Source organism: Alligator sinensis, unplaced genomic scaffold, assembly GCF_000455745.1.
Source record: "Alligator sinensis unplaced genomic scaffold, ASM45574v1 scaffold293_3, whole genome shotgun sequence".
Classification (NCBI taxonomy): domain Eukaryota; kingdom Metazoa; phylum Chordata; order Crocodylia; family Alligatoridae; genus Alligator; species Alligator sinensis.
In genome coordinates, this window is record NW_005842604.1 from 447,862 (window position 1) to 459,695 (window position 11,834).

At 46.9% G+C, this 11,834-nt stretch overlaps 1 protein-coding gene across 2 annotated transcripts in view; it reads right to left on the reverse strand.

The window, feature by feature from the left end:
- Positions 1-11,664, reverse strand: part of RALGPS2 (Ral GEF with PH domain and SH3 binding motif 2) — a 218,787-nt gene extending 207,123 nt beyond the window's left edge. For both annotated transcript variants that reach the window (XM_006033021.3, XM_006033019.3), the window contains exon 1: positions 11,649-11,664. The gene's annotated coding sequence lies outside the window, so the exon portion shown is untranslated. The remainder of the gene's footprint in view (positions 1-11,648) is intronic.
- Positions 11,665-11,834: the final 170 nt, after the last annotated feature.

Below are 11,834 nucleotides of genomic sequence, written 5' to 3' on the forward strand. Positions count from 1 at the left end.
CCCCCCCCCACCCCCTCAAAGGCCCACATCCCCCCGCCAGTATGGAACTGATGGCTGGGAGGGCAGCAACTGTTTGTAGCCTCCTGGCTACAGCCAGCCCCGGCTCTCGGTAGCTGCTGATAGCCATGGAGCCCGGGCTGCTCCCATGGAAGCCCTGCCGCAAGCAGCCCAGGCTCCGTGGCCGTCAGCAGCTACCCAGAACCTGGGTCAGCTGCAAACATTTGCTGCCTCTCTGTCCCGGCCCTGGCCCCAGCCCCGGGCAGGCAGCACATACTGGCAACACTCCCCGCTGTGCTGCCCTCACCACTTCTGCAAAGCAGCACTGGAACCCGGCGCAGCAGGACACAGCTGGGGGTACAGAAAGCTGCCTGCCCTGCCTTGCCTCCCCGCCACCCTTCCCCTGTAGGTGGGGGCAGCAGTGAGGGGCACAACCCTGCGCTGCTGCTCACACTGCTCCCATGCACACAGGGGAAGTGTGGCAGGGCAGCAGGGAGCTGGAAGCAGGCAGCTTTCTGCACCCACCGCTGTGCACTGCTGCACCAGGTTCCAATGCCGCTTTGCAAAAGTGTTGAGGGCAGCACAGCAGGGAGCACTGCCAGTATGTGCTGCCTCCCCGGAGCCCAGGGCCAGGTCTGAGAGGCAGCTAGGGCCAGGGCCAGAGCAGAGAGGCAGCAGATGTTTGCAACTGACCCAGGCTCTGGGTAGCTGCTGACAACTACAGAGCCTTGGCTGGGGGGCAGGGGCACAAGCAAGGCATCCTGCCATGTACCCCTTGCCCTCATTTTGTTTTTCTGGCATGCTGGTACTCCAGCACCTTCCAAGGTAGACACTGTGGGGTTTTTTGGCACTCCGGACAAAAAACATTGCCTACCCCTGCCCTAACCTGTTCTTCTACTACTCTATGCTGTTTGTCTTCTTCTATATCTTTGCTGTCAACTGCATTGGTCATCTGGTAGCTGCCCCTATTTATGAAGGATAAAGTAAAAAAGGACATTAAATACCACACTTAATTGAATACAAGATGCAGTTTTCCTCCCCACCCCAAATCAGAATGCTGAGGGGAAGCTTCTCATTTTACATTCATATACAAGGAAACCTCATTAAATACACTGTCTATGATTAAACTGCTTCTAAAAGCAGTATGTGCTTAGGAATGGAAACCTACTATGAAGCCAATTAAATGCAGCCAACACCAATCTTGACTATAAAACAGATGGCCCATATTGGGCAAATCCATTGATGGGATTTTTTTGTGCATGTGTGGCCCTTAAAAGCAGGCAGTTGCTCCTCCAGGAGGGAATAAGCACTGGGCCTGGAGGTATTGCAGTACCAGCTCAGTACTCAGATAGACCAGAACAAGCTCTGACACCCTCACCTAGTGCCAAAAATGCTGATAGAAACCGACCACAAGGATAGATTAGTACAGCCTATGCTGATGGGAATTTACCACAAGAATAGATTAGTGCAGCACACCTAAATAAGATAAGGTAATAGCCATTGTGCTCAGATCCCCTCAATATCAACTCTTCTTAAGTCATGGTGAGCCACTACAATGAATATATTTTGACTTCCTCTTCACTCCCACAGCTGAGCTATGCTTTTCTTGCCATGGCTTTAAAAACCATGGCTTTAAAAACTGTTGATTCTGCAGGGGCCCAGTCCAATAAACTATATGGTAAATCATGAGCCTTCTGGCTTTAGATTAATAATCATGCATAGTTTACCCACAAGCAAGATGGGAGTAAAAGGAAAGGGTTGCCTGGTCTGAAAGACTAAAAGTTGCTTGTGTGTGTAGCACATGATGCAGATATCATAAGGGGTTTGGGTGGCCAGCGGGTCTTCGTACGGGCATGTGGGCATGGGTTTTGTAATGGGTTAAGGCAGAGGTAGGCAAAATACGGTCCATCAGGCCATTCTATCTGGCCCGCAAGGCTCCTAAAACATTTAACTATTAATTTTCTATCTGCCCCAGCTGCCTGTCATGCTGCCCTCAATGGCTTGCCAAAACTCACTAAGTGGCCCTCTGCCTGAAATAATTGCCAGTCCCTGGGTTAAAGGTTTTCTTTGTGGAGTGATACTCGGGGAGACAGAGACTTTTCTTTGTAAAAATATTAGTTTGTATTTTCTATAAGTAGGTACAAAAGTGGCGCTTAAAAGATGTACTTATATAGTACCTGCGCTAAAACTTGCAGCAGTTTCAAAAAGGTGTGTCAATTCTGGATGAATCAAATCTCTGAGTAACCTACAGCCATGTTTATTTCAAAGTCAGTGCTTTTAACTTTGCCCCTCACTTCCATGTGCTCAAGGCGAGTAGAGTCTGACAAGGGGTGGGGGTGAGAAAGGGTTGCAGGAGGAGGAAATCGGGAGGGCAGGGGGAGGGAGGAGAGGGAAAAGGCAGCTCTGACCCCCCTCCAAATTTAATTTTCCCTGCTGTAGCAGAGGAAGGGGGACAAATTCAAGGCAATCCTCCAATAATTAGATGCTATACCTGGAAAATTATAACAAATTTACAAATTTTCCACATACAAAACTTAATTATTGCGAGGTATCTTATATTTGCATAAATACTGTACTTCAGCCTTTTCTGCATTTACCCATAACTAAATTGCCTTCTACATTCCCTAAAGGGCTTATGGTTTCTCTGGTCTTCCTCTTACTTTTGACATACTTGTACAATTCCTTTTTATTGCCTTTTATGTGCTTGTCCGCTGCATCACAAATTGTGCCTTTTTCTCCCTGCATGACCCCATGCAATGCTCATACTTTTCCTTAGTACTATAAGTTTCCATTTCTTATAGAATTCCTTTTTGAGTTTCAAGTCATTAGATTGTTGTCTAGCCAGGCTGGCCTCCTATTGCACTTTCCATTCTTGTGCTGCATTGGGATAGCTTGCTCCTGAGCTCTTAGAAGGGCCTCCTTGAATTACAGCCAGATCTCCTGTTCTCCTGCTCTCCTCAGACTTGTCTCTTGATAATTCAGACTTGCCCCTTAAGTGCTATAGCCGTACAACTTTAATCAAACTCATGTGCCAGAGATGGTCTCTCTCTACACCCCGCAGCCCGGACACAGATTACAGAGATGTCAGTACATCACAAACCTCTGTAGAATCTAAAAGGAAAGGCGGCCTTATGCCTGCCCTTACCAACATATGACACTCTGATGCAATAAAAAAAAAAAAGGTAGGCCACCACCTACACAACAGTATTCTTGCCTTAATAGAATATTTGACAGTTTTAGACTGCAGTCAGTCAAATGATACTAATTGACTGTCTATTATTCGACTAGCCAACTGGCCAGCTTACCAAACCCAATTTCATCCTAATATACTCATTGTCTGCATTCGATTTACCCTCACGTTTTTCACTTTTGATTTACATAACTAACAACTGCAAAAGGGAAAAAGTAGGAAGGAATAAAAACATAATATATTGAATCATGTGCTTTTTAACAGTACAGTTCTGAGTTCAGAAGTTACCTTATTCATTATAGCCTCAGAAAACCTATACGTAGCATATCTATGTGCTAAGTGTGGTTGGCAATTAATAAGTGGAGAGTAACCAGTTTCTCTCTCCATTTTATACCAGGAGATTAATTTATACCATGACTTTTTTTTTTTACACCACATTACTGACTAAAAATCATCATACCCATGACATTTTCTGTAACTTATTATTAATTACACTGGACAAACATCATAAAAATAACAACTGAACAAGGGCTAACACGACAGTTATTTGCCTTAGTAAATAAGTGAGTTCCCAAAGCCACATACTCAATTTGAGTAATTATGCTGAACTCTCCTACACTGAATGCAATACTGATCTTAGAAACAATATACCAATTTGACCCACCAAGTTTCCATAATTTTCTTCAGAGTGTGAAAAGGACTGAATGGATTGAATCAGCCAAGGACAAGCCAGGAGCCATAGATTCACCTCCATTTAGGGATCAGAATGAGAGCATGGACATGGGGGGAAAAAAAATAAGGAAAAACATTCAAAAACATACTGCTTTATACTGAAGTCTAATGTTTGCAAGGTTAATTCACCTGGAAAGTTTTTGCTCACCAAACGACTGAAGGAGGAAAAGGCACCAATATAAAGTATCAAATTCAACAACAAATGTATTATCCAACCAATATTTATTCCACGTTTCCGCTTATGACAAAACAAAAATTATTTTAAAATTGCTATTGGAATACTTGTTTTCTTTGCTTGAAACCTGTTTGTTTGTGAGCTTGACATAAACTATTTATCAAATGATTCCCAAAGTTCTAATTTTATATTTTTTCCAATGCACAAGGACATAAAACTTTATAATATTTTCAGGATTACTATTTTAAATCTCATCCCTAATAAAGCATATTTAATCTGCTTCTGATTTTCTGAAGAATAAATTCTACTTCACCCTGGCAAGTAATATCTTCATGTTTTCAGAATCTTTATGTCCCTAGGTTTGCTTTGTTTTTCTTCAAGTTACAAGGAAGGAACATAAAAACAAAAACATATAAACCACTTCATAATGCCACTTCAATTGTTCCTCCATAATGTGACTTTCCATCATTTTCAAAACACTACATTTGATTGATTCTGCTGCAGCAATTATTGTTGCTCCCAGATTTCTAGAAGTTCCTGGTCTTTCCAAAGATGTTGGAAAGGCATTTTTAAATATATTCTCAAAAATTACTTGGTCTTTTATCGTTGTAAATACAGGACTTTTCAAAAGATCCTCTCAAAACAAATACACATCTAGTTTTTGTAATGAAATATACCATGTGTATGATTCATTCAGCATAAAGGCAAGTCATTGGATTACATTCCCCACCCGTAAAGCAAAGTTCTCAATTCAGTTTTGTCTACTGAATTAAAACAGGAATCTAAATTACTCTAAGTTCTGAGAATGTACAAAAATCAATCAAGGACCAAATCATGGCTCCATTGAAATCAATAGGACACAGACTTGGTTCCAAATATTTTTTAAGAATTAATTTTGGAAAAACAATGGTTGTAGAGAGAGATGAATCATTATCAATTCAAACATTTGACAATGTCTGAAAGCATGTCAAGTGAAACATTAACACTGGAAAAAAGTTGAAGTTCTAAAGCCATGTTTAAAAAACAAACAACTAATTTTTTAAAGAAAAATTAGATTAAAAGTCACTGCTGTTAGAGTACCCTCTATGCATGTCCCATTGTGCGTTCATGCCCACTACTAGCACCAAGTTCACAAAATCTTTATCAGGTGAGGGTCTACTTGTAAGGACTACACAGCCACCAAAATTGTCATTCTGAAAGTATTGTAATGTTTTGTCAGGTTTTAGCTCCTTGTATATTGAGAAAAAATATCAAACTAGAACTTAGGGGAAATCACTTGGTAAATACTTTCTATCATAAGCTTACAAACTAAATTGCAAAGCTAAGAAAACAAAAGTATTCCAATAGCGATTTTTAAAGTAAACTAATATGAATCTGCTTTTTAGCAAGTGGAGGTAGATGGGAACACAGAAACTGATGGGAACCAAGAATGTACAGGCAGCCCCCGCTTAACATGGTTCCAATTAGCGCTATAGCGCTCATTTAAAATTCATACCTCATTTCACTTGGCGCTGAGCCAGTTTCATTATAACGCTCAGTCAAACAGCAGCAGCAGCAAGAAGTGGTGAGTGGGCAGGTAGGCATGAGCTCGGGGCCCACCCTGGTGCCGCAGGACCAGGGCAGCAGAAGTGGGGGCCTGGGCTAGCACATGGTGCCAGAGCGGCTGGCAGGCGGCAGGGTGGGGAGAAGCAGCAGCAGGGAGAAGCATGAGTGTGGGGCCCCATGGGGCCGGAGCCAGCAGGAGCACGGGGCATGGGCTGGCACGTGGGGCCAGAGTGGCCAACAGGCAGGTGGAGGGGTGGGGAGAGGCAGCAGCGATGGTGAGAAGCTACAGCAAGAACCAGAAGTAGCCAATTATTTCTATTTACATTAAACCCTATGGGGAAATGTGTTTCATTTAGCATGGTTTCGCTTAACGCTCGGTTTTCCCGGAACCAATTAAGAGCGTTAAGCGGGGGTTACCTGTACTGAGGCAACTCCCAAAAATATGTTCCCAGAAGGTCTAGCTGACAGCTGGTATCAAATGGAGTGTCACAGAGGACGGTCCTGGGGCTGGTTTCGTGCAACATATTCATCTATGACCTGGAAGATGGCACAGAGTGCACCCCCTCAGCAAGTTTGCAGATGACACCAAGCTGGGAGGAATAGTAGAAACGCTGGAGGGTAGGGCTAGAATTCAGAGTGACTTAGACAAATTGGAGGATTGGGCCAAAAGGAATCTCATGAGATTCAACAAGGACAAGTGCAAAGTCCTGCACTTAGGATGGAAGAATCCCATCCACCAGGACAGGCTGGGGTTGACTGGCTGGGCAGCAGCTCTGCAGAAAAGGACCTGAGGGTTACAGTGGATGGTAAGCTGAAAATGAACCAGCAGTGTGCTCTTGTTGCCAAGAAGGGTAATGGCATACTGGGTTGCATTGGTAGGTGTGTTGCCAGTAGGTCAAGGAAAGTAATTATTTCCCTCTATTCAGCACTAGTGAGGCCACATCTGGAGTACTGTGTTCAGTTTTGGGGGCCCCCACTACAGAAAGTATGTGGACAAGTTGGAGAGGGTCCAGCAGAGGGCAACAGAAACAGCAAGGGGGCTGCAGGACATGACTTCCAAGGACAGGCTGAGGGAGCTGGGCTTATTTAGTCTAGAGAAGACAAGACAGAGGGGATTTAATAGCAGCCTTCAACTACCTGAAGGGGGGTGCAGAAGAGGGAGCTAGACTGTTCTCAGTGGTGGCAGATGACAGAACAAGGAGCTAGTGTCTCAAGTTGCAGCAAGGGAAATTTAGGTTGGATATTAGGAAAAACCTCTCTCATAAGAAGGTTAGTAAAATACTGGAACAGGTTGCCTAGAGAGGTGCTGGAAGCTCTATCCTTGGAAGTTTTCAAGGCCCAGCTATACAAAGTTTTGGCTGGGATGATCTAGTCCGGGATGGTCCTGCTTTGAGCAGGAGGTTGGACTAGATCAGTGGTTCTCAGACTTTTTTCACAGTGGGATCTATTAGCATAACTATCAGCTTGCTGTGAGCCACACCCTCCCAGTTCGTGACCCACAGTCTCTCTCCCCCCTCTTCCCTTCCAGCTGCTACATCCAGACCCCTACCTCTCTCTCCTGCTGCTTTATGCTGCCCTGCTCCATGCAGCCTTGCAGCATTTCCCTCAGACCTCCAGATAACGCTTTAAAATCCTCTTGTGACCCAAGTTTGGGTCACAATCCATGGGTTGAGAAACACTGGACTAGATGACCTTCTGAGGCCCCTTCCAAACCTAATTTTCTATGGTTCTAACTTCTGTTTCTTCTTTGACCCTCAAAACACTCTTTGTCAAAGTCTGAGGTTGCAACACTAAGAGTCTGCATTACAGGTATAAACCAAACTCCAAGTGGCTAGATCTCTCACCTATAGGTAACTCTCTCTCACATCTGTGGCACTTTAGTATTCCAGTGTAGAATAAGCTTTAATCAGTCCCCATGAGAAGGGCACTTAGGCAAACACTAATGTCACTAGAGCAGTGACTTTCCAACTTCTTAAAGTCAAGGAACCCTTTCATACCACTTCTACCATGGAACCTCTACCCCCTGTCACAACCCAAGGGTGTGATTTTTGTTTGTGTGAGCTTCGGCACTGCTGAATTATTTCCCGCCACTTGTAGCTTTCTTTGCAGGGTGCATTTCTTCGTTGCAACACAGAAATGCACGTTGCAAGGAGTTCCCACCATTTGTATTCAAATTTGTGCCCCACTATTGGCCAGTTCTAAATTATTCCTATGTGGCGGCTAGCGATTGGTTTGCTAGCCATATAAAAGGCTTGAGTGGTTTCCGCCCAAGTTGGAAGACTCCACAAACATCAGGAGGAGGAGACTTTACGTCTCGTGAAGATCTCTAAGCGCTGCGGAGCCTATTGGACCCAGCATGTATATCAAGAAGGCTACAGGGGTCTGATCAGCCTCTCGCCTCTCCCCGTCACCGCCTAATCCCTCGACATACCCTTCCCTGCACGCAAGTTCCACGGAGCCTAGCAAACTTCGTGTGAGTGAATCCAGAGTTCTGTCCGAGTCCTTAAACTGGGACTTAAGCGAAGTTTTCCTGGAAGTTTTCCAGCCTGCACTGCGACCATCTACGGTGTAAGTAAACAATCTTAAATCAACCATTAAGTGTCCGTGCCTAATTCTAGCGTGCCGCCTGCCTTCCCCGACCCGGCATGTCCGGGCTGCTGGCCACAGCCCGCCGCGCGAAAAAAGGGCCTCGGACCGCTCCCGGTCCGCACACCCCCATGCTAAATACTGATATGGACTAGGAGCCAAGCCACCCAGCCCCACAATGGCAGCACACTGCCTCCCAGACTGCTTCACCATTACTCCCAGTCTCATCATGGACCTCCTGAGGACCTACTGCAGAACCCTGTGGTTCCACGCAACAGTATGAAAACCACTTCACTAGACGGTGTGTCACGGTGGGGTCCTACAGGAGGGCCGTGATCCCCTTAAGGCCCCCTCTCCGTGCCTATTCGGCCCAAGGGCACCCTCTATTCTCGCCCGCCACATCTTTGATCTTGAGTGAAGTTGGGAGGCTGCCTTACGTCTCCTAGGCACGGTTAGCTGGGAGCTCTGTCCCCGTGTTCTCCCGGACCCACCGGGGGTCTCCCTGTACACTGGGTGAGTTCCAGGCACCCTAGCCTTATGGGCTACGCATGGCTCCTACCAACCCCTAATACCACGCCCCAAGCCTTGCAGATGTACTGGACATTGGTCTGTCAAAATACACACCCGCTCCCCCGGGCCTCCTCTGTAGTCTAGCCCACTCCCGGACCTTCTCTAATATACGGCCCCTCACGGGGACTCTTGTCAAGCCCACTCTGGGCCTTCTCTAAAATAATCTAGCTGGCTACGGGACTTCCTATCGAGTCTCCAGTCCTTTAGGCCCACCACACGGCTACCCTCTCTTATCCAGGCGCACTGCGCCACTATCCCCCTTTGCCAGGGACCACCGCAGCACCTTGCCTTTCTCCTGGGGTGTTGTACTGCTAGCCCCTTCTGTCGGGGTCCACCGCAGCACCCTGCCCCTATCTGAGGGCTATTGCCGTACTAGCCTACAGCCGGGCTCGCTACGCCCGTCTCAGGATTCTCAATAGTCCCCCTTCTCTGGGACCTTACATGCCCACACCGGGCTTCCTGATACTATCGCCCCTTCACTGGGGCTTGCTGTGCCCCCGCTGGGCTCCTTAATAATGCCGCTCCCTTCCCTGGGGCTCGCTGAGCCCACGCTGGGCTTCCTAATAATACTGCCCCCTCTCTGGGGCTCGCTGTGCCCACGCTGGGCACCGGGGTCCTCACACTCCGCTGTGAGGCCCCTTTAAGGATACTGCGCCCTTACTGGCACCAGGGTCCCCATACCACTGGGGGTTCCCCCTGAGTATGCCACACCTGCTCTGGCACTGGGGTCCTCACCCTTTGTTGCGATTCCCCAATGAGTATGCTGCGCCCTCCTCAGGCGCTGGGGTCCCCACTCCTCTGGGGGTCCCTATAAGGCCTCCTCCAACCCTTTATAGCCTCACCCTAGCCACCGGTGTAATAAACAACAACAAGACCACAAGCCTCCTGGCTACAACTTAACTTAAGGCCGCCTGGCTATAACAACATTGCTCCAAACCCCCGGAGCCACCATCCTCTACTCTGTTCGAGCAGTTCTCGCATCTCAGCCCCAGGAGCTCCTCTCCATCTGGCCGCCGGCAGGGAACTACCAGCCTGGCCTCAGCCCTGGGCTTTATGAGGGCCAAGCCCTGCCCTACATTACCAGCTGACCGCCATCAGGTGTGAGTCAATCTATCTGGAGTTGCCCTGGCAACTCACAGCTGCGCTCATTATCCCTGCTAGGGCTTTTCCCCAGCAGTTTTCCCCTCTAGGAGCGGGGCAGCGAGGTGCCCCGCGACACCATGCTTCTGCAACCCTGAGACACTCCTGGCAGAAGACTAGACTAATCTGGCTTTACTTTGCATAAAAGTTGCAAAGACATATCAAAATAGCCTTATATTAGTGTACGTCATTCCACTCTGGAGTGAAGTTACTCTGCAGAAAGTGAGGACCAACTATACATCAGTGTAAACTAAACCAGTGTGCCACTGTCTGCTACCTTGCCCATCATGGGATTGACTAAATACTTGCCCAGTGAAAACTAGCCCCCACTGCCTAGGGGGGGGGAGCACTTTAAGGGGCAGCACACAATGAGAGCAGCCAGCAGGTCAGATGCTCACTTCTCACCACTAAGTAAAATCCAGGTTAAATTATCCCCTAGTGATCACAGTGTGTGTCTGCATCCATAAACTACCAACCCACACATGGGTATACAGAGAGGCCTTAGAAGGTAAAATAATTTTGCATCCACAAGTGATTTCCCCCTCAGAACCAAAATGCCATATTTAAATAAAATATCATATAAATGCAGCATTTATCAGAGAAACTGCCAGTCTTCAAAGCCAGAAAAGTACCCCTGGAAAGACAAAGCAATATCAACTTCTGCAATATGCACTGACACTACAACTTCTCCATTACACACTGACACTTCAGTTTGAACTATGCGAGCAGCTTCTTGTATCACTGTGGAGCACATTAACTTACAGAATCAAGGCCCCAGTCAGCTTCTCTTTGAGTGATGATTATGAACATCCTGCTATTATTAAATACCTACAGTAATCTGAAGCTAATAAGCAGCATATATACATTATCAGTCCAAAGAATACTGGATGGAGACTTATTTAATTTTATCATTTTCTTGCTGTTGTATGAATATATAATATTCTGTGATAAGAAAAAAAAAACAAGAACAGGTTATGACCAGTAATACTTTACATAAAGGGATTGAAAATATGCCCACTTTATGGGAAAAAAATATATAAATCACTGGACGGGTCCAGTTCAGTTACTTGGAAAGAAGGAAAATATAATAGACATTTTTTACAGAGTTCTAGGCCGTGTAATACTTCTCTGGGAAAATGGAGGTAAGGTGCTTCCTATCAGCACAAAGATTACTCTTATACCTAGGATAAAATAAAAGATATCAATACCCAAATAAAAGATAAAATAAAAGATACCCAAAGAACCTTGCCTGCCCATGTCCTTAGACCAGCACAGCTACAATCTACACCCTATAACCTAGACACACGCAAAGATTCACTGGTCTACCTGTGGGGGAAGTAAGTGAAGTGATCTCCAACCGCGCATTTCGCAGTACGTGGTTGTCTATTGCTGTTGCTAGTCTCAGCATAAGACAGTTGACTAACCCTGTGTCCAGCCTACACAGTCCCCATGTCTACCAGCTAGGCCCCATTTGTCTTCTAGTGGTTCCCAGCTGCAAGGGCAATAATATCACCAGCTGTGAACTCTGGGAGGGGTAAGCTAAAGTTTCCTCCCTACTTCACAACTAGCCCGTGTCTGTGTGGTGAGGGTGGTGCTGGGAGCCCAGCCCACCCCTCCCTAGGGCAAAGTCTGCACTCGTGAACCCTCCTAGGGCCGAGCCAGCTCCCACCTCCTCGGCACACCACCTCAAACCCTCCCAGGGCAGCTCCTCACCAGCGGGCCCCATTGAAACCAGGAGCTGTGGTACAGCCCAGCTGATCGCTTGGCTGTCCTCCCCAGCCCCGCCCGGCTGCTGAAGGCTCCCCCGGGGCTGGCGCTGGCTCTGCTCCACACCAGCTTCATCTCAGCCCCCGGGGCGCTCGGGCCCGTCCCGCACGCGCACGCCGCGGGCCCCAACCG